The sequence below is a fragment of the Pseudophryne corroboree genome, chromosome 4 (assembly GCF_028390025.1).
Source record: "Pseudophryne corroboree isolate aPseCor3 chromosome 4, aPseCor3.hap2, whole genome shotgun sequence".
NCBI lineage: Eukaryota > Metazoa > Chordata > Amphibia > Anura > Myobatrachidae > Pseudophryne > Pseudophryne corroboree.
In genome coordinates this window covers 17,939,791-17,959,048 of record NC_086447.1, presented here as the reverse complement: position 1 = coordinate 17,959,048, position 19,258 = coordinate 17,939,791, and the positions used below count along the sequence as shown (strand labels likewise).

The following is a 19,258-nucleotide window of genomic DNA, read 5'->3' as shown; positions in this document are numbered from 1 at the left end:
GTACAATAACTTTTAACATTTTAATTTGTTTTAATAGTATATTGACAGCATTGTTTTCTTTCAGAAATCCACTTAATTTTCTGTACCCTATTACTGAAATGGTAATTGACAAAAACAAGCTACATTGTCACCAGAAGAGCAATGCAAAATGTACAATTGATATTTCAAAATCATCTTTCCAGCTTGAATTTCAATGATGCATTGGGGCAACGATTTTGTGAGAAACATCTTCACCCTTAAAGAAAGATTTTCTTAACTTCTTACCTGTGTGCTGATTAGATATCACCTGGTTTTCACATTAAACAGATTCCCACTTGAGAAAGCAGCAAGGATGCAGTGAGGTTTATGTTTCCTGGTGTCAACCTGTATTATTTCAGTGGACATTGTAATGAGGATGCATCTTGCTGCCTTTCCAATGAAGCAAGTTTTAATCAGTAATAGGTGAAAACCCATTCCTACAAAGGTGTTAATCAGAGACTTGGCTATGTGGACACTTTTCAGAGAGCAAATGTGTTAGCATAAAAATAAAGCCATAAAATGGAGAGCTGATTAATCACTCAATTGGATTTCTCTGCCTGCATAATTTTTTTTCTCTGCAACCCCATGCTAAATTGTGCTTCCTGTTTTTTATAAAATGACTTCATCAAATCTGACTCTGATTGCATCAGAGAAGGCCAGATACCCTACACTATAAGAGGTGGTTTGAAATTTTGACTTGTCTACTTAAAGATCACCAAAATTTGATCACACGGTCAATAACATTCCTGGGTGGGATTGAACCACCAACCTTTAGGTTAACAGCCGAATGCGCTTACCGATTGCGCCACAGAGACAGCTTGCAAAAGCATGTACTGACAAAGGCTAAAAAGCATTCATCTAGAAAGTTTCCTAGAAAAAGGTTAAAAAGGCAATAATCTGGAGAGTTTTGCAAGATTTTTCTTCCATTGACCAATGAAGAAACACATTGGTACTTTCACATGATGAGTGAGTACTTCAGGATCTCTGACACTAACATGAGCAGCAGAGTGGCGCAGCGGAAGCGTGCTGGGCCCATAACCCAGAGGTCGATGGATCGAAACCATCCTCTGCTATGTGCACTTATTTTTTGGTTAATTAAATTCTTCCAAAACTGGGATTGATATTTTGACTCTTTTATTTTTAATTAAAGTACAATAACTTTTAACATTTTAATTTGTTTTAATAGTATATTGACAGCATTGTTTTCTTTCAGAAATCCACTTAATTTTCTTTACCCTATTACTGAAATGGTAATTGACAAAAACAAGCTATATTGTCACCAGAAGAGCAATGCAAAATGTACAATTGATATTTCAAAATCATCTTTCCAGCTTGAATTTCAATGATGCATTGGGGCAACGATTTTGTGAGAAACATCTTCACCCTTAAAGAAAGATTTTCTTAACTTCTTACCTGTGTGCTGATTAGATATCACCTGGTTTTCACATTAAACAGATTCCCACTTGAGAAAGCAGCAAGGATGCAGTGAGGTTTATGTTTCCTGGTGTCAACCTGTATTATTTCAGTGGACATTGTAATGAGGATGCATCTTGCTGCCTTTCCAATGAAGCAAGTTTTAATCAGTAATAGGTGAAAAACCATTCCTACAAAGGTGTTAATCAGAGACTTGGCTTTGTGGACACTTTTCAGAGAGCAAATGTGTTAGCATAAAAATAAAGCCATAAAATGGAGAGCTGATTAATCACTCAATTGGATTTCTCTGCCTGCATAATTTTTTTTCTCTGCATCCCCATGCTAAATTGTGCTTCCTGTTTTTTATAAAATGACTTAATCAAATCTGACTCTGATTGCATCAGAGAAGGCCAGATACCCTACACTATAAGAGGTGGTTTGAAATTTTGACTTGTCTACTTAAAGATCACCAAAATTTGATCACACGGTCAATTACGTCCCTGGGTGGGATTAAACCACCAACCTTTCGGGTAACAGCCGAACGCGCTAACAGATTGCACCACAGAGACAGCTTGCAAAAGCTTGTACTGACAAAGGCTAAAAAGCATTCATCCAGAAAGTTTCCTAGAAAAAGGTTAAAAAGGCAATAATCTGGAGAGTTTTGCAAGATTTTTCTTCCATTGACCAATGAAGAAACACATTGGTACTTTCACATGATGAAGGAGTACTTCAGGATCTCTTAAACTTACATGAGCAGCAGCGTGGCGCAGCGGAAGCGTGCTGGGCCCATAACCCAGAGGTCGATGGATCGAAACCATCCTCTGCTATGTGCACTTATTTTTTTGTTAATTAAATTCTTCCAAAACTGGGATTGATATTTTGACTCTTTTATTTTTACCTAAAGTACAGTAACTTTTAACATTTTAATTTGTTTTAATAGTATATTGACAGCATTGTTTTCTTTCAGAAATCCACTTAATTTTCTTTACCCTATTACTGAAATGGTAATTGACAAAAACAAGCTACATTGTCACCAGAAGAGCAATGCAAAATGTACAATTGATATTTCAAAATCATCTTTCCAGCTTGAATTTCAATGATGCATTGGGGCAACGATTTTGTGAGAAACATCTTCACCCTTAAAGAAAGATTTTCTTAACTTCTTACCTGTGTGCTGATTAGATATCACCTGGTTTTCACATTAAACAGATTCCCACTTGAGAAAGCAGCAAGGATGCAGTTAGGTTTATGTTTCCTGGTGTCAACCTGTATTATTTCAGTGGACATTGTAATGAGGATGCATCTTGCTGCCTTTCCAATGAAGCAAGTTTTAATCAGTAATAGGTGAAAAACCATTCCTACAAAGGTGTTAATCAGAGACTTGGCTTTGTGGACACTTTTCAGAGAGCAAATGTGTTAGCATAAAAATAAAGCCATAACATGGAGAGCTGATTAATCACTCAATTGGATTTCTCTGCCTGCATAATTTTTTTCTCTACAACCCCATGCTAAATTGTGCTTCCTGTTTTTTATAAAATGACTTCATCAAATCTGACTCTGATTGCATCAGAGAAGGCCAGGTACCCTACACTATAAGAGGTGGTTTGAAATTTTGACTTGTCTACTTAAAGATCACCAAAATTTGATCACACGGTCAATAACATTCCTGGGTGGGATTGAACCACCAACCTTTAGGTTAACAGCCGAATGCGCTTACCGATTGCGCCACAGAGACAGCTTGCAAAAGCATGTACTGACAAAGGCTAAAAAGCATTCATCTAGAAAGTTTCCTAGAAAAAGGTTAAAAAGGCAATAATCTGGAGAGTTTTGCAAGATTTTTCTTCCATTGACCAACGAAGAAACACATTGGTACTTTCGCATAATGAGTGAGTACTTCAGGATCTCTGACACTAACATGAGCAGCAGAGTGGCGCAGCGGAAGCGTGCTGGGCCCATAACCCAGAGGTCGATGGATCGAAACCATCCTCTGCTATGTGCACTTATTTTTTTGTTAATTAAATTCTTCCAAAACTGGGATTGATATTTTGACTCTTTTATTTTTACCTAAAGTACAATAACTTTTAACATTTTAATTTGTTTTAATAGCATATTGACAGCATTGTTTTCTTTCAGAAATCCACTTAATTTTCTTTACCATATTACTGAAATGGTAATTGACAAAAACAAGCTACATTGTCACCAGAAGAGCAATGCAAAATGTACAATTGATATTTCAAAATCATCTTTCCAGCTTGAATTTCAATGATGCATTGGGGCAACGATTTTGTGAGAAACATCTTCACCCTTAAAGAAAGATTTTCTTAACTTCTTACCTGTGTGCTGATTAGATATCACCTGGCTTTCACATTAAACAGATTCCCACTTGAGAAAGCAGCAAGGATGCAGTGAGGTTTATGTTTCCTGGTGTCAACCTGTATTATTTCAGTGGACATTGTAATGAGGATGCATCTTGCTGCCTTTCCAATGAAGCAAGTTTTAATCAGTAATAGGTGAAAAACCATTCCTACAAAGGTGTTAATCAGAGACTTGGCTTTGTGGACACTTTTCAGAGAGCAAATGTGTTAGCATAAAAATAAAGCCATAAAATGGAGAGCTGATTAATCACTCAATTGGATTTCTCTGCCTGCATAATTTTTTTCTCTGCAACCCCATGCTAAATTGTGCTTCCTGTTTTTTATAAAATGACTTCATCAAATCTGACTCTGATTGCATCAGAGAAGGCCAGGTACCCTACACTATAAGAGGTGGTTTGAAATTTTGACTTGTCTACTTAAAGATCACCAAAATTTGATCACACGGTCAATAACATTCCTGGGTGGGATTGAACCACCAGCCTTTAGGTTAACAGCCGAATGCGCTTACCGATTGCGCCACAGAGACAGCTTGCAAAAGCATGTACTGACAAAGGCTAAAAAGCATTCATCTAGAAAGTTTCCTAGAAAAAGGTTAAAAAGGCAATAATCTGGAGAGTTTTGCAAGATTTTTCTTCCATTGACCAATGAAGAAACACATTGGTACTTTCACATGATGAAGGAGTACTTCAGGATCTCTTAAACTTACATGAGCAGCAGAGTGGCGCAGCGGAAGCGTGCTGGGCCCATAACCCAGAGGTCGATGGATCGAAACCATCCTCTGCTATGTGCACTTATTTTTTTGTTAATTAAATTCTTCCAAAACTGGGATTGATATTTTGACTCTTTTATTTTTACCTAAAGTACAGTAACTTTTAACATTTTAATTTGTTTCAATAGTATATTGACAGCATTGTTATCTTTCAGAAATCCACTTAATTTTCTTTACCCTATTACTGAAATGGTAATTGACAAAAACAAGCTACATTGTCACCAGAAGAGCAATGCAAAATGTGCAATTGATATTTCAAAATCATCTTTCCAGCTTGAATTTCAATGATGCATTGGGGCAACGATTTTGTGAGAAACATCTTCACCCTTAAAGAAAGATTTTCTTAACTTCTTACCTGTGTGCTGATTAGATATCACCTGGCTTTCACATTAAACAGATTCCCACTTGAGAAAGCAGCAAGGATGCAGTGAGGTTTATGTTTCCTGGTGTCAACCTGTATTATTTCAGTGGACATTGTAATGAGGATGCATCTTGCTGCCTTTCCAATGAAGCAAGTTTTAATCAGTAATAGGTGAAAAACCATTCCTACAAAGGTGTTAATCAGAGACTTGGCTTTGTGGACACTTTTCAGAGAGCAAATGTGTTAGCATAAAAATAAAGCCATAAAATGGAGAGCTGATTAATCACTCAATTGGATTTCTCTGCCAGCATAATTTTTTTCTCTGCAACCCCATGCTAAATTGTGCTTCCTGTTTTTTATAAAATGACTTCATCAAATCTGACTCTGATTGCATCAGAGAAGGCCAGGTACCCTACACTATAAGAGGTGGTTTGAAATTTTGACTTGTCTACTTAAAGATCACCAAAATTTGATCACACGGTCAATAACATTCCTGGGTGGGATTGAACCACCAGCCTTTAAGTTAACAGCTGAATGCGCTTACCGATTGCGCCACAGAGACAGCTTGCAAAAGCATGTACTGACAAAGGCTAAAAAGCATTCATCTAGAAAGTTTCCTAGAAAAAGGTTAAAAAGGCAATAATCTGGAGAGTTTTGCAAGATTTTTCTTCCATTGACCAATGAAGAAACACATTGGTACTTTCACATGATGAAGGAGTACTTCAGGATCTCTTAAACTTACATGAGCAGCAGAGTGGCGCAGCGGAAGCGTGCTGGGCCCATAACCCAGAGGTCGATGGATCGAAACCATCCTCTGCTATGTGCACTTATTTTTTTGTTAATTAAATTCTTCCAAAACTGGGATTGATATTTTGACTCTTTTATTTTTACCTAAAGTACAGTAACTTTTAACATTTTAATTTGTTTCAATAGTATATTGACAGCATTGTTTTCTTTCAGAAATCCACTTAATTTTCTTTACCCTATTACTGAAATGGTAATTGACAAAAACAAGCTACATTGTCACCAGAAGAGCAATGCAAAATGTACAATTGATATTTCAAAATCATCTTTCCAGCTTGAATTTCAATGATGCATTGGGGCAACGATTTTGTGAGAAACATCTTCACCCTTAAAGAAAGATTTTCTTAACTTCTTACCTGTGTGCTGATTAGATATCACCTGGTTTTCACATTAAACAGATTCCCACTTGAGAAAGCAGCAAGGATGCAGTTAGGTTTATGTTTCCTGGTGTCAACCTGTATTATTTCAGTGGACATTGTAATGAGGATGCATCTTGCTGCCTTTCCAATGAAGCAAGTTTTAATCAGTAATAGGTGAAAAACCATTCCTACAAAGGTGTTAATCAGAGACTTGGCTTTGTGGACACTTTTCAGAGAGCAAATGTGTTAGCATAAAAATAAAGCCATAAAATGGAGAGCTGATTAATCACTCAATTGGATTTCTCTGCCTGCATAATTTTTTTCTCTGCAACCCCATGCTAAATTGTGCTTCCTGTTTTTTATAAAATGACTTCATCAAATCTGACTCTGATTGCATCAGAGAAGGCCAGGTACCCTACACTATAAGAGGTGGTTTGAAATTTTGACTTGTCTACTTAAAGATCACCAAAATTTGATCACACGGTCAATAACATTCCTGGGTGGGATTGAACCACCAACCTTTAGGTTAACAGCCGAATGCGCTTACCGATTGCGCCACAGAGACAGCTTGCAAAAGCATGTACTGACAAAGGCTAAAAAGCATTCATCTAGAAAGTTTCCTAGAAAAAGGTTAAAAAGGCAATAGTCTGGAGAGTTTTGCAAGATTTTTCTTCCATTGACCAACTAAGAAACACATTGGTACTTTCACATAATGAGTGAGTACTTCAGGATCTCTGACACTAACATGAGCAGCAGAGTGGCGCAGCGGAAGCGTGCTGGGCCCATAACCCAGAGGTCGATGGATCGAAACCATCCTCTGCTATGTGCACTTATTTTTTGGTTAATTAAATTCTTCCAAAACTGGGATTGATATTTTGACTCTTTTATTTTTACTTAAAGTACAATAACTTTTAACATTTTAATTTGTTTTAATAGTATATTGACAGCATTGTTTTCTTTCAGAAATCCACTTAATTTTCTTTACTCTATTACTGAAATTGTAATTGACAAAAACAAGCTATATTGTCACCAGAAGAGCAATGCAAAATGTACAATTGATATTTCAAAATCATCTTTCCAGCTTGAATTTCAATGATGCATTGGGGCAACGATTTTGTGAGAAACATCTTCACCCTTAAAGAAAGATTTTCTTAACTTCTTACCTGTGTGCTGATTAGATATCACCTGGTTTTCACATTAAACAGATTCCCACTTGAGAAAGCAGCAAGGATGCAGTGAGGTTTTTGTTTCCTGGTGTCAACCTGTATTATTTCAGTGGACATTGTAATGAGGATGCATCTTGCTGCCTTTCCAATGAAGCAAGTTTTAATCAGTAATAGGTGAAAAACCATTCCTACAAAGGTGTTAATCAGAGACTTGGCTTTGTGGACACTTTTCAGAGAGCAAATGTGTTAGCATAAAAATAAAGCCATAAAATGGAGAGCTGATTAATCACTCAATTGGATTTCTCTGCCTGCATAATTTTTTTTCTCTGCATCCCCATGCTAAATTGTGCTTCCTGTTTTTTATAAAATGACTTAATCAAATCTGACTCTGATTGCATCAGAGAAGGCCAGATACCCTACACTATAAGAGGTGGTTTGAAATTTTGACTTGTCTACTTAAAGATCACCAAAATTTGATCACACGGTCAATTACGTCCCTGGGTGGGATTAAACCACCAACCTTTCGGTTAACAGCCGAACGCGCTGACAGATTGCACCACAGAGACAGCTTGCAAAAGCATGTACTGACAAAGGCTAAAAAGCATTCATCTAGAAAGTTTCCTAGAAAAAGGTTAAAAAGGCAATAATCTGGAGAGTTTTGCAAGATTTTTCTTCCATTGACCAATGAAGAAACACATTGGTACTTTCACATGATGAAGGAGTACTTCAGGATCTCTTAAACTTACATGAGCAGCAGAGTGGCGCAGCGGAAGCGTGCTGGGCCCATAACCCAGAGGTCGATGGATCGAAACCATCCTCTGCTATGTGCACTTATTTTTTTGTTAATTAAATTCTTCCAAAACTGGGATTGATATTTTGACTCTTTTATTTTTACCTAAAGTACAATAACTTTTAACATTTTAATTTGTTTTAATAGTATATTGACAGCATTGTTTTCTTTCAGAAATCCACTTAATTTTCTTTACCCTATTACTGAAATGGTAATTGACAAAAACAAGCTACATTGTCACCAGAAGAGCAATGCAAAATGTACAATTGATATTTCAAAATCATCTTTCCAGCTTGAATGTCAATGATGCATTGGGGCAACGATTTTGTGAGAAACATCTTCACCCTTAAAGAAAGATTTTCTTAACTTCTTACCTGTGTGCTGATTAGATATCACCTGGTTTTCACATTAAACAGATTCCCACTTGAGAAAGCAGCAAGGATGCAGTTAGGTTTATGTATCCCGGTGTCAACCTGTATTATTTCAGTGGACATTGTAATGAGGATGCATCTTGCTGCCTTTCCAATGAAGAAAGTTTTAATCAGTAATAGGTGAAAAACCATTCCTACAAAGGTGTTAATCAGAGACTTGGCTTTGTGGACACTTTTCAGAGAGCAAATGTGTTAGCATAAAAATAAAGCCATAAAATGGAGAGCTGATTAATCACTCAATTGGATTTCTCTGCCTGCATAATTTTTTTCTCTGCAACCCCATGCTAAATTGTGTTTCCTGTTTTTTATAAAATGACTTCATCAAATCTGACTCTGATTGCATCAGAGAAGGCCAGGTACCCTACACTATAAGAGGTGGTTTGAAATTTTGACTTGTCTACTTAAAGATCACCAAAATTTGATCACACGGTCAATAACATTCCTGGGTGGGATTGAACCACCAACCTTTAGGTTAACAGCCGAATGTGCTTACCGATTGCGCCACAGAGACAGCTTGCAAAAGCATGTACTGACAAAGGCTAAAAAGCATTCATCTAGAAAGTTTCCTAGAAAAAGGTTAAAAAGGCAATAATCTGGAGAGTTTTGCAAGATTTTTCTTCCATTGACCAACGAAGAAACACATTGGTACTTTCACATAATGAGTGAGTACTTCAGGATCTCTGACACTAACATGAGCAGCAGAGTGGCGCAGCGGAAGCGTGCTGGGCCCATAACCCAGAGGTCGATGGATCGAAGCCATCCTCTGCTATGTGCACTTATTTTTTGGTTAATTAAATTCTTCCAAAACTGGGATTGATATTTTGACTCTTTTATTTTTACTTAAAGTACAATAACTTTTAACATTTTAATTTGTTTTAATAGTATATTGACAGCATTGTTTTCTTTCAGAAATCCACTTAATTTTCTTTACTCTATTACTGAAATGGTAATTGACAAAAACAAGCTATATTGTCACCAGAAGAGCAATGCAAAATGTACAATTGATATTTCAAAATCATCTTTTAGCTTGAATTTCAATGATGCATTGGGGCAACGATTTTGTGAGAAACATCTTCACCCTTAAAGAAAGATTTTCTTAACTTCTTACCTGTGTGCTGATTAGATATCACCTGGTTTTCACATTAAACAGATTCCCACTTGAGAAAGCAGCAAGGATGCAGTGAGGTTTATGTTTCCTGGTGTCAACCTGCATTATTTCAGTGGACATTGTAATGAGGATGCATCTTGCTGCCTTTCCAATGAAGCAAGTTTTAATCAGTAATAGGTGAAAAACCATTCCTACAAAGGTGTTAATCAGAGACTTGGCTTTGTGGACACTTTTCAGAGAGCAAATGTGTTAGCATAAAAATAAAGCCATAAAATGGAGAGCTGATTAATCACTCAATTGGATTTCTCTGCCTGCATAATTTTTTTTCTCTGCAACCCCATGCTAAATTGTGCTTCCTGTTTTTTATAAAATGACTTAATCAAATCTGACTCTGGTTGCATCAGAGAAGGCCAGATACCCTACACTATAAGAGGTGGTTTGAAATTTTGACTTGTCTACTTAAAGATCACCAAAATTTGATCACACGGTCAATTACGTCCCTTGGTGGGATTAAACCACCAACCTTTCGGTTAACAGCCGAACGCGCTCACAGATTGCACCACAGAGACAGCTTGCAAAAGCTTGTACTGACAAAGGCTAAAAAGCATTCATCTAGAAAGTTTCCTAGAAAAAGGTTAAAAAGGCAATAATCTGGAGAGTTTTGCAAGATTTTTCTTCCATTGACCAACGAAGAAACACATTGGTACTTTCACATGATGAGTGAGTACTTCAGGATCTCTGACACTAACATGAGCAGCAGAGTGGCGCAGCGGAAGCGTGCTGGGCCCATAACCCAGAGGTCGATGGATTGAAACCATCCTCTGCTATGTGCACTTATTTTTTGGTTAATTAAATTCTTCCAAAACTGGGATTGATATTTTGACTCTTTTATTTTTACTTAAAGTACAATAACTTTTAACATTTTAATTTGTTTTAATAGTATATTGACAGCATTGTTTTCTTTCAGAAATCCACTTAATTTTCTTTACTCTATTACTGAAATGGTAATTGACAAAAACAAGCTATATTGTCACCAGAAGAACAATGCAAAATGTACAATTGATATTTCAAAATCATCTTTCCAGCTTGAATTTCAATGATGCATTGGGGCAACGATTTTGTGAGAAACATCTTCACCCTTAAAGAAAGATTTTCTTAACTTCTTACCTGTGTGCTGATTAGATATCACCTGGTTTTCACATTAAACAGATTCCCACTTGAGAAAGCAGCAAGGATGCAGTGAGGTTTATGTTTCCTGGTGTCAACCTGTATTATTTCAGTGGACATTGTAATGAGGATGCATCTTGCTGCCTTTCCAATGAAGCAAGTTTTAATCAGTAATAGGTGAAAAACCATTCCTACAAAGGTGTTAATCAGAGACTTGGCTTTGTGGACACTTTTCAGAGAGCAAATGTGTTAGCATAAAAATAAAGCCATAAAATGGAGAGCTGATTAATCACTCAATTGGATTTCTCTGCCTGCATAATTTTTTTTCTCTGCAACCCCATGCTAAATTGTGCTTCCTGTTTTTTATAAAATGACTTAATCAAATCTGACTCTGGTTGCATCAGAGAAGGCCAGATACCCTACACTATAAGAGGTGGTTTGAAATTTTGACTTGTCTACTTAAAGATCACCAAAATTTGATCACACGGTCAATTACGTCCCTGGGTGGGATTAAACCACCAACCTTTCGGTTAACAGCCGAACGCGCTCACAGATTGCACCACAGAGACAGCTTGCAAAAGCTTGTACTGACAAAGGCTAAAAAGCATTCATCTAGAAAGTTTCCTAGAAAAAGGTTAAAAAGGCTATAATCTGGAGAGTTTTGCAAGATTTTTCTTCCATTGACCAACGAAGAAACACATTGGTACTTTCACATGATGAGTGAGTACTTCAGGATCTCTGACACTAACATGAGCAGCAGAGTGGCGCAGCGGAAGCGTGCTGGGCCCATAACCCAGAGGTCAATGGATCGAAACCATCCTCTGCTATGTGCACTTATTTTTTTGTTAATTAAATTCTTCCAAAACTGGGATTGATATTTTGACTCTTTTATTTTTACTTAAAGTACAATAACTTTTAACATTTTAATTTGTTTTAATAGTATATTGACAGCATTGTTTTCTTTCAGAAATCCACTTAATTTTCTGTACCCTATTACTGAAATGGTAATTGACAAAAACAAGCTACATTGTCACCAGAAGAGCAATGCAAAATGTACAATTGATATTTCAAAATCATCTTTCCAGCTTGAATTTCAATGATGCATTGGGGCAACGATTTTGTGAGAAACATCTTCACCCTTAAAGAAAGATTTTCTTAACTTCTTACCTGTGTGCTGATTAGATATCACCTGGTTTTCACATTAAACAGATTCCCACTTGAGAAAGCAGCAAGGATGCAGTGAGGTTTATGTTTCCTGGTGTCAACCTGTATTATTTCAGTGGACATTGTAATGAGGATGCATCTTGCTGCCTTTCCAATGAAGCAAGTTTTAATCAGTAATAGGTGAAAAACCATTCCTACAAAGGTGTTAATCAGAGACTTGGCTATTTGGACACTTTTCAGAGAGCAAATGTGTTAGCATAAAAATAAAGCCATAAAATGGAGAGCTGATTAATCACTCAATTGGATTTCTCTGCCTGCATAATTTTTTTTCTCTGCAACCCCATGCTAAATTGTGCTTCCTGTTTTTTATAAAATGACTTCATCAAATCTGACTCTGATTGCATCAGAGAAGGCCAGATACCCTACACTATAAGAGGTGGTTTGAAATTTTGACTTGTCTACTTAAAGATCACCAAAATTTGATCACACGGTCAATAACATTCCTGGGTGGGATTGAACCACCAACCTTTAGGTTAACAGCCGAATGCGCTTACCGATTGCGCTTACCGATTGCGCCACAGAGACAGCTTGCAAAAGCATGTACTGACAAAGGCTAAAAAGCATTCATCTAGAAAGTTTCCTAGAAAAAGGTTAAAAAGGCAATAATCTGGAGAGTTTTGCAAGATTTTTCTTCCATTGACCAATGAAGAAACACATTGGTACTTTCACATGATGAGTGAGTACTTCAGGATCTCTGACACTAACATGAGCAGCAGAGTGGCGCAGCGGAAGCGTGCTGGGCCCATAACCCAGAGGTCGATGGATCGAAACCATCCTCTGCTATGTGCACTTATTTTTTGGTTAATTAAATTCTTCCAAAACTGGGATTGATATTTTGACTCTTTTATTTTTACTTAAAGTACAATAACTTTTAACATTTTAATTTGTTTTAATAGTATATTGACAGCATTGTTTTCTTTCAGAAATCCACTTAATTTTCTTTACCCTATTACTGAAATGGTAATTGACAAAAACAAGCTATATTGTCACCAGAAGAGCAATGCAAAATGTACAATTGATATTTCAAAATCATCTTTCCAGCTTGAATTTCAATGATGCATTGGGGCAACGATTTTGTGAGAAACATCTTCACCCTTAAAGAAAAATTTTCTTAACTTCTTACCTGTGTGCTGATTAGATATCACCTGGTTTTCACATTAAACAGATTCCCACTTGAGAAAGCAGCAAGGATGCAGTGAGGTTTATGTTTCCTGGTGTCAACCTGTATTATTTCAGTGGACATTGTAATGAGGATGCATCTTGCTGCCTTTCCAATGAAGCAAGTTTTAATCAGTAATAGGTGAAAAACCATTCCTACAAAGGTGTTAATCAGAGACTTGGCTTTGTGGACACTTTTCAGAGAGCAAATGTGTTAGCATAAAAATAAAGCCATAAAATGGAGAGCTGATTAATCACTCAATTGGATTTCTCTGCCTGCATAATTTTTTTTCTCTGCATCCCCATGCTAAATTGTGCTTCCTGTTTTTTATAAAATTACTTAATCAAATCTGACTCTGATTGCATCAGAGAAGGCCAGATACCCTACACTATAAGAGGTGGTTTGAAATTTTGACTTGTCTACTTAAAGATCACCAAAATTTGATCACACGGTCAATTACGTCCCTGGGTGGGATTAAACCACCAACCTTTCGGTTAACAGCCGAACGCGCTAACAGATTGCACCACAGAGACAGCTTGCAAAAGCTTGTACTGACAAAGGCTAAAAAGCATTCATCAAGAAAGTTTCCTAGAAAAAGGTTAAAAAGGCAATAATCTGGAGAGTTTTGCAAGATTTTTCTTCCATTGACCAATGAAGAAACACATTGGTACTTTCACATGATGAAGGAGTACTTCAGGATCTCTTAAACTTACATGAGCAGCAGCGTGGCGCAGCGGAAGCGTGCTGGGCCCATAACCCAGAGGTCGATGGATCGAAACCATCCTCTGCTATGTGCACTTATTTTTTGGTTAATTAAATTCTTCCAAAACTGGGATTGATATTTTGACTCTTTTATTTTTACCTAAAGTACAGTAACTTTTAACATTTTAATTTGTTTTAATAGTATATTGACAGCATTGTTTTCTTTCAGAAATCCACTTAATTTTCTTTACCCTATTACTGAAATGGTAATTGACAAAAACAAGCTACATTGTCACCAGAAGAGCAATGCAAAATGTACAATTGATATTTCAAAATCATCTTTCCAGCTTGAATTTCAATGATGCATTGGGGCAACGATTTTGTGAGAAACATCTTCACCCTTAAAGAAAGATTTTCTTAACTTCTTACCTGTGTGCTGATTAGATATCACCTGGTTTTCACATTAAACAGATTCCCACTTGAGAAAGCAGCAAGGATGCAGTTAGGTTTATGTTTCCTGGTGTCAACCTGTATTATTTCAGTGGACATTGTAATGAGGATGCATCTTGCTGCCTTTCCAATGAAGCAAGTTTTAATCAGTAATAGGTGAAAAACCATTCCTACAAAGGTGTTAATCAGAGACTTGGCTTTGTGGACACTTTTCATAGAGCAAATGTGTTAGCATAAAAATAAAGCCATAACATGGAGAGCTGATTAATCACTCAATTGCATTTCTCTGCCTGCATAATTTTTTTCTCTACAACCCCATGCTAAATTGTGCTTCCTGTTTTTTATAAAATGACTTCATCAAATCTGACTCTGATTGCATCAGAGAAGGCCAGGTACCCTACACTATAAGAGGTGGTTTGAAATTTTGACTTGTCTACTTAAAGATCACCAAAATTTGATCACACGGTCAATAACATTCCTGGGCGGGATTGAACCACCAACCTTTAGGTTAACAGCCGAATGCGCTTACCGATTGCACCACAGAGACAGCTTGCAAAAGCATGTACTGACAAAGGCTAAAAAGCATTCATCTAGAAAGTTTCCTAGAAAAAGGTTAAAAAGGCAATAATCTGGAGAGTTTTGCAAGATTTTTCTTCCATTGACCAACGAAGAAACACATTGGTACTTTCACATAATGAGTAAGTACTTCAGGATCTCTGACACTAACATGAGCAGCAGAGTGGCGCAGCGGAAGCGTGCTGGGCCCATAACCCAGAGGTCGATGGATCGAAACCATCCTCTGCTATGTGCACTTATTTTTTGGTTAATTAAATTCTTCCAAAACTGGGATTGATATTTTGACTCTTTTATTTTTACTTAAAGTACAATAACTTTTAACATTTTAATTTGTTTTAATAGTATATTGACAGCATTGTTTTCTTTCAGAAATCCACTTAATTTTCTTTACCCTATTACTAAAATGGTAATTGACAAAAACAAGCTATATTGTCACCAGAAGAGCAATGCAAAATGTACAATTGATATTTCAAAATCATCTTTCCATCTTGAATTTCAATGATGCATTGGGGCAACGATTTTGTGAGAAACATCTTCACCCTTAAAGAAAGATTTTCTTAACTTCTTACCTGTGTGCTGATTAGATATCACCTGGCTTTCACATTAAACAGATTCCCACTTGAGAAAGCAGCAAGGATGCAGTGAGGTTTATGTTTCCTGGTGTCAACCTTTATTATTTCAGTGGACATTGTAATGAGGATGCATCTTGCTGCCTTTCCAATGAAGCAAGTTTTAATCAGTAATAGGTGAAAAACCATTCCTACAAAGGTGTTAATCAGAGACTTGGCTTTGTGGACACTTTTCAGAGAGCAAATGTGTTAGCATAAAAATAAAGCCATAAAATGGAGAGCTGATTAATCACTCAATTGGATTTCTCTGCCTGCATAATTTTTTTCTCTGCAACCCCATGCTAAATTGTGCTTCCTGTTTTTTATAAAATGACTTCATCAAATCTGACTCTGATTGCATCAGAGAAGGCCAGGTACCCTACACTATAAGAGGTGGTTTGAAATTTTGACTTGTCTACTTAAAGATCACCAAAATTTGATCACACGGTCAATAACATTCCTGGGTGGGATTGAACCACCAGCCTTTAGGTTAACAGCCGAATGCGCTTACCGATTGCGCCACAGAGACAGCTTGCAAAAGCATGTACTGACAAAGGCTAAAAAGCATTCATCTAGAAAGTTTCCTAGAAAAAGGTTAAAAAGGCAATAATCTGGAGAGTTTTGCAAGATTTTTCTTCCATTGACCAATGAAGAAACACATTGGTACTTTCACATGATGAAGGAGTACTTCAGGATCTCTTAAACTTACATGAGCAGCAGAGTGGCGCAGCGGAAGCGTGCTGGGCCCATAACCCAGAGGTCGATGGATCGAAACCATCCTCTGCTATGTGCACTTATTTTTTTGTTAATTAAATTCTTCCAAAACTGGGATTGATATTTTGACTCTTTTATTTTTACCTAAAGTACAGTAACTTTTAACATTTTAATTTGTTTCAATAGTATATTGACAGCATTGTTATCTTTCAGAAATCCACTTAATTTTCTTTACCCTATTACTGAAATGGTAATTGACAAAAACAAGCTTCATTGTCACCAGAAGAGCAATGCAAAATGTGCAATTGATATTTCAAAATCATCTTTCCAGCTTGAATTTCAATGATGCATTGGGGCAACGATTTTGTGAGAAACATCTTCACCCTTAAAGAAAGATTTTCTTAACTTCTTACCTGTGTGCTGATTAGATATCACCTGGTTTTCACATTAAACAGATTCCCACTTGAGAAAGCAGCAAGGATGCAGTTAGGTTTATGTTTCCTGGTGTCAACCTGTATTATTTCAGTGGACATTGTAATGAGGATGCATCTTGCTGCCTTTCCAATGAAGCAAGTTTTAATCAGTAATAGGTGAAAAACCATTCCTACAAAGGTGTTAATCAGAGACTTGGCTTTGTGGACACTTTTCAGAGAGCAAATGTGTTAGCATAAAAATAAAGCCATAAAATGGAGAGCTGATTAATCACTCAATTGGATTTCTCTGCCTGCATAATTTTTTTCTCTGCAACCCCATGCTAAATTGTGCTTCCTGTTTTTTATAAAATGACTTCATCAAATCTGACTCTGATTGCATCAGAGAAGGCCAGGTACCCTACACTATAAGAGGTGGTTTGAAATTTTGACTTGTCTACTTAAAGATCACCAAAATTTGATCACACGGTCAATAACATTCCTGGGTGGGATTGAACCACCAACCTTTAGGTTAACAGCCGAATGCGCTTACCGATTGCGCCACAGAGACAGCTTGCAAAAGCATGTACTGACAAAGGCTAAAAAGCATTCATCTAGAAAGTTTCCTAGAAAAAGGTTAAAAAGGCAATAGTCTGGAGAGTTTTGCAAGATTTTTCTTCCATTGACCAACTAAGAAACACATTGGTACTTTCACATAATGAGTGAGTACTTCAGGATCTCTGACACTAACATGAGCAGCAGAGTGGCGCAGCGGAAGCGTGCTGGGCCCATAACCCAGAGGTCGATGGATCGAAACCATCCTCTGCTATGTGCACTTATTTTTTGGTTAATTAAATTCTTCCAAAACTGGGATTGATATTTTGACTCTTTTATTTTTACTTAAAGTACAATAACTTTTAACATTTTAATTTGTTTTAATAGTATATTGACAGCATTGTTTTCTTTCAGAAATCCACTTAATTTTCTTTACTCTATTACTGAAATTGTAATTGACAAAAACAAGCTATATTGTCACCAGAAGAGCAATGCAAAATGTACAATTGATATTTCAAAATCATCTTTCCAGCTTGAATTTCAATGATGCATTGGGGCAACGATTTTGTGAGAAACATCTTCACCCTTAAAGAAAGATTTTCTTAACTTCTTACCTGTGTGCTGATTAGATATCACCTGGTTTTCACATTAAACAGATTCCCACTTGAGAAAGCAGCAAGGATGCAGTGAGGTTTATGTTTCCTGGTGTCAACCTGTATTATTTCAGTGGACATTGTAATGAGGATGCATCTTGCTGCCTTTCCAATGAAGCAAGTTTTAATCAGTAATAGGTGAAAAACCATTCCTACAAAGGTGTTAATCAGAGACTTGGCTTTGTGGACACTTTTCAGAGAGCAAATGTGTTAGCATAAAAATAAAGCCATAAAATGGAGAGCTGATTAATCACTCAATTGGATTTCTCTGCCTGCATAATTTTTTTTCTCTGCAACCCCATGCTAAATTGTGCTTCCTGTTTTTTATAAAATGACTTAATCAAATCTGACTCTGGTTGCATCAGAGAAGGCCAGATACCCTACACTATAAGAGGTGGTTTGAAATTTTGACTTGTCTACTTAAAGATCACCAAAATTTGATCACACGGTCATTAACATTCCTGGGTGGGATTGAACCACCAACCTTTAGGTTAACAGCCGAACGCGCTAACAGATTGCACCACAGAGACAGCTTGCAAAAGCTTGTACTGACAAAGGCTAAAAAGCATTCATCTAGAAAGTTTCCTAGAAAAAGGTTAAAAAGGCAATAATCTGGAGAGTTTTGCAAGATTTTTCTTCCATTGACCAACGAAGAAACACATTGGTACTTTCACATAATGAGTAAGTACTTCAGGATCTCTGACACTAACATGAGCAGCAGAGTGGCGCAGCGGAAGCGTGCTGGGCCCATAACCCAGAGGTCGATGGATCGAAACCATCCTCTGCTATGTGCACTTATTTTTTGGTTAATTAAATTCTTCCAAAACTGGGATTGATATTTTGACTCTTTTATTTTTAATTAAAGTACAATAACTTTTAACATTTTAATTTGTTTTAATAGTATATTGACAGCATTGTTTTCTTTCAGAAATCCACTTAATTTTCTTTACCCTATTACTGAAATGGTAATTGACAAAAACAAGCTATATTGTCACCAGAAGAGCAATGCAAAATGTACAATTGATATTTCAAAATCATCTTTCCATCTTGAATTTCAATGATGCATTGGGGCAACGATTTTGTGAGAAACATCTTCACCCTTAAAGAAAGATTTTCTTAACTTCTTACCTGTGTGCTGATTAGATATCACCTGGCTTTCACATTAAACAGATTCCCACTTGAGAAAGCAGCAAGGATGCAGTGAGGTTTATGTTTCCTGGTGTCAACCTGTATTATTTCAGTGGACATTGTAATGAGGATGCATCTTGCTGCCTTTCCAATGAAGCAAGTTTTAATCAGTAATAGGTGAAAAACCATTCCTACAAAGGTGTTAATCAGAGACTTGGCTTTGTGGACACTTTTCAGAGAGCAAATGTGTTAGCATAAAAATAAAGCCATAAAATGGAGAGCTGATTAATCACTCAATTGGATTTCTCTGCCAGCATA

At 36.7% G+C, this 19,258-nt stretch overlaps 12 non-coding genes across 12 annotated transcripts; all 12 read left to right on the top strand.

Annotated features, from left to right (window-relative positions):
* The first annotated feature begins 1,019 nt into the window (after positions 1-1,019).
* On the top strand, positions 1,020-1,091 carry TRNAM-CAU (transfer RNA methionine (anticodon CAU)). Its single transcript has one exon. It is a non-coding gene; the product is annotated as a tRNA-Met (tRNA).
* Positions 1,092-3,352: 2,261 nt separating this feature from the next.
* Positions 3,353-3,424, top strand: TRNAM-CAU (transfer RNA methionine (anticodon CAU)). Its single transcript has one exon. It is a non-coding gene; the product is annotated as a tRNA-Met (tRNA).
* Positions 3,425-4,518: 1,094 nt separating this feature from the next.
* TRNAM-CAU (transfer RNA methionine (anticodon CAU)) lies at positions 4,519-4,590 on the top strand. The gene has a single exon. It is a non-coding gene; the product is annotated as a tRNA-Met (tRNA).
* Positions 4,591-5,684: 1,094 nt separating this feature from the next.
* TRNAM-CAU (transfer RNA methionine (anticodon CAU)) lies at positions 5,685-5,756 on the top strand. The gene has a single exon. It is a non-coding gene; the product is annotated as a tRNA-Met (tRNA).
* A 1,094-nt stretch (positions 5,757-6,850) lies between these two features.
* Positions 6,851-6,922, top strand: TRNAM-CAU (transfer RNA methionine (anticodon CAU)). The gene has a single exon. It is a non-coding gene; the product is annotated as a tRNA-Met (tRNA).
* Positions 6,923-8,017: 1,095 nt separating this feature from the next.
* TRNAM-CAU (transfer RNA methionine (anticodon CAU)) lies at positions 8,018-8,089 on the top strand. Its single transcript has one exon. It is a non-coding gene; the product is annotated as a tRNA-Met (tRNA).
* A 1,094-nt stretch (positions 8,090-9,183) lies between these two features.
* TRNAM-CAU (transfer RNA methionine (anticodon CAU)) lies at positions 9,184-9,255 on the top strand. The gene has a single exon. It is a non-coding gene; the product is annotated as a tRNA-Met (tRNA).
* Positions 9,256-12,696: 3,441 nt separating this feature from the next.
* TRNAM-CAU (transfer RNA methionine (anticodon CAU)) lies at positions 12,697-12,768 on the top strand. Its single transcript has one exon. It is a non-coding gene; the product is annotated as a tRNA-Met (tRNA).
* Positions 12,769-15,029: 2,261 nt separating this feature from the next.
* On the top strand, positions 15,030-15,101 carry TRNAM-CAU (transfer RNA methionine (anticodon CAU)). Its single transcript has one exon. It is a non-coding gene; the product is annotated as a tRNA-Met (tRNA).
* A 1,094-nt stretch (positions 15,102-16,195) lies between these two features.
* On the top strand, positions 16,196-16,267 carry TRNAM-CAU (transfer RNA methionine (anticodon CAU)). Its single transcript has one exon. It is a non-coding gene; the product is annotated as a tRNA-Met (tRNA).
* A 1,094-nt stretch (positions 16,268-17,361) lies between these two features.
* Positions 17,362-17,433, top strand: TRNAM-CAU (transfer RNA methionine (anticodon CAU)). Its single transcript has one exon. It is a non-coding gene; the product is annotated as a tRNA-Met (tRNA).
* Positions 17,434-18,528: 1,095 nt separating this feature from the next.
* On the top strand, positions 18,529-18,600 carry TRNAM-CAU (transfer RNA methionine (anticodon CAU)). The gene has a single exon. It is a non-coding gene; the product is annotated as a tRNA-Met (tRNA).
* The last annotated feature ends 658 nt before the right edge of the window (positions 18,601-19,258 follow it).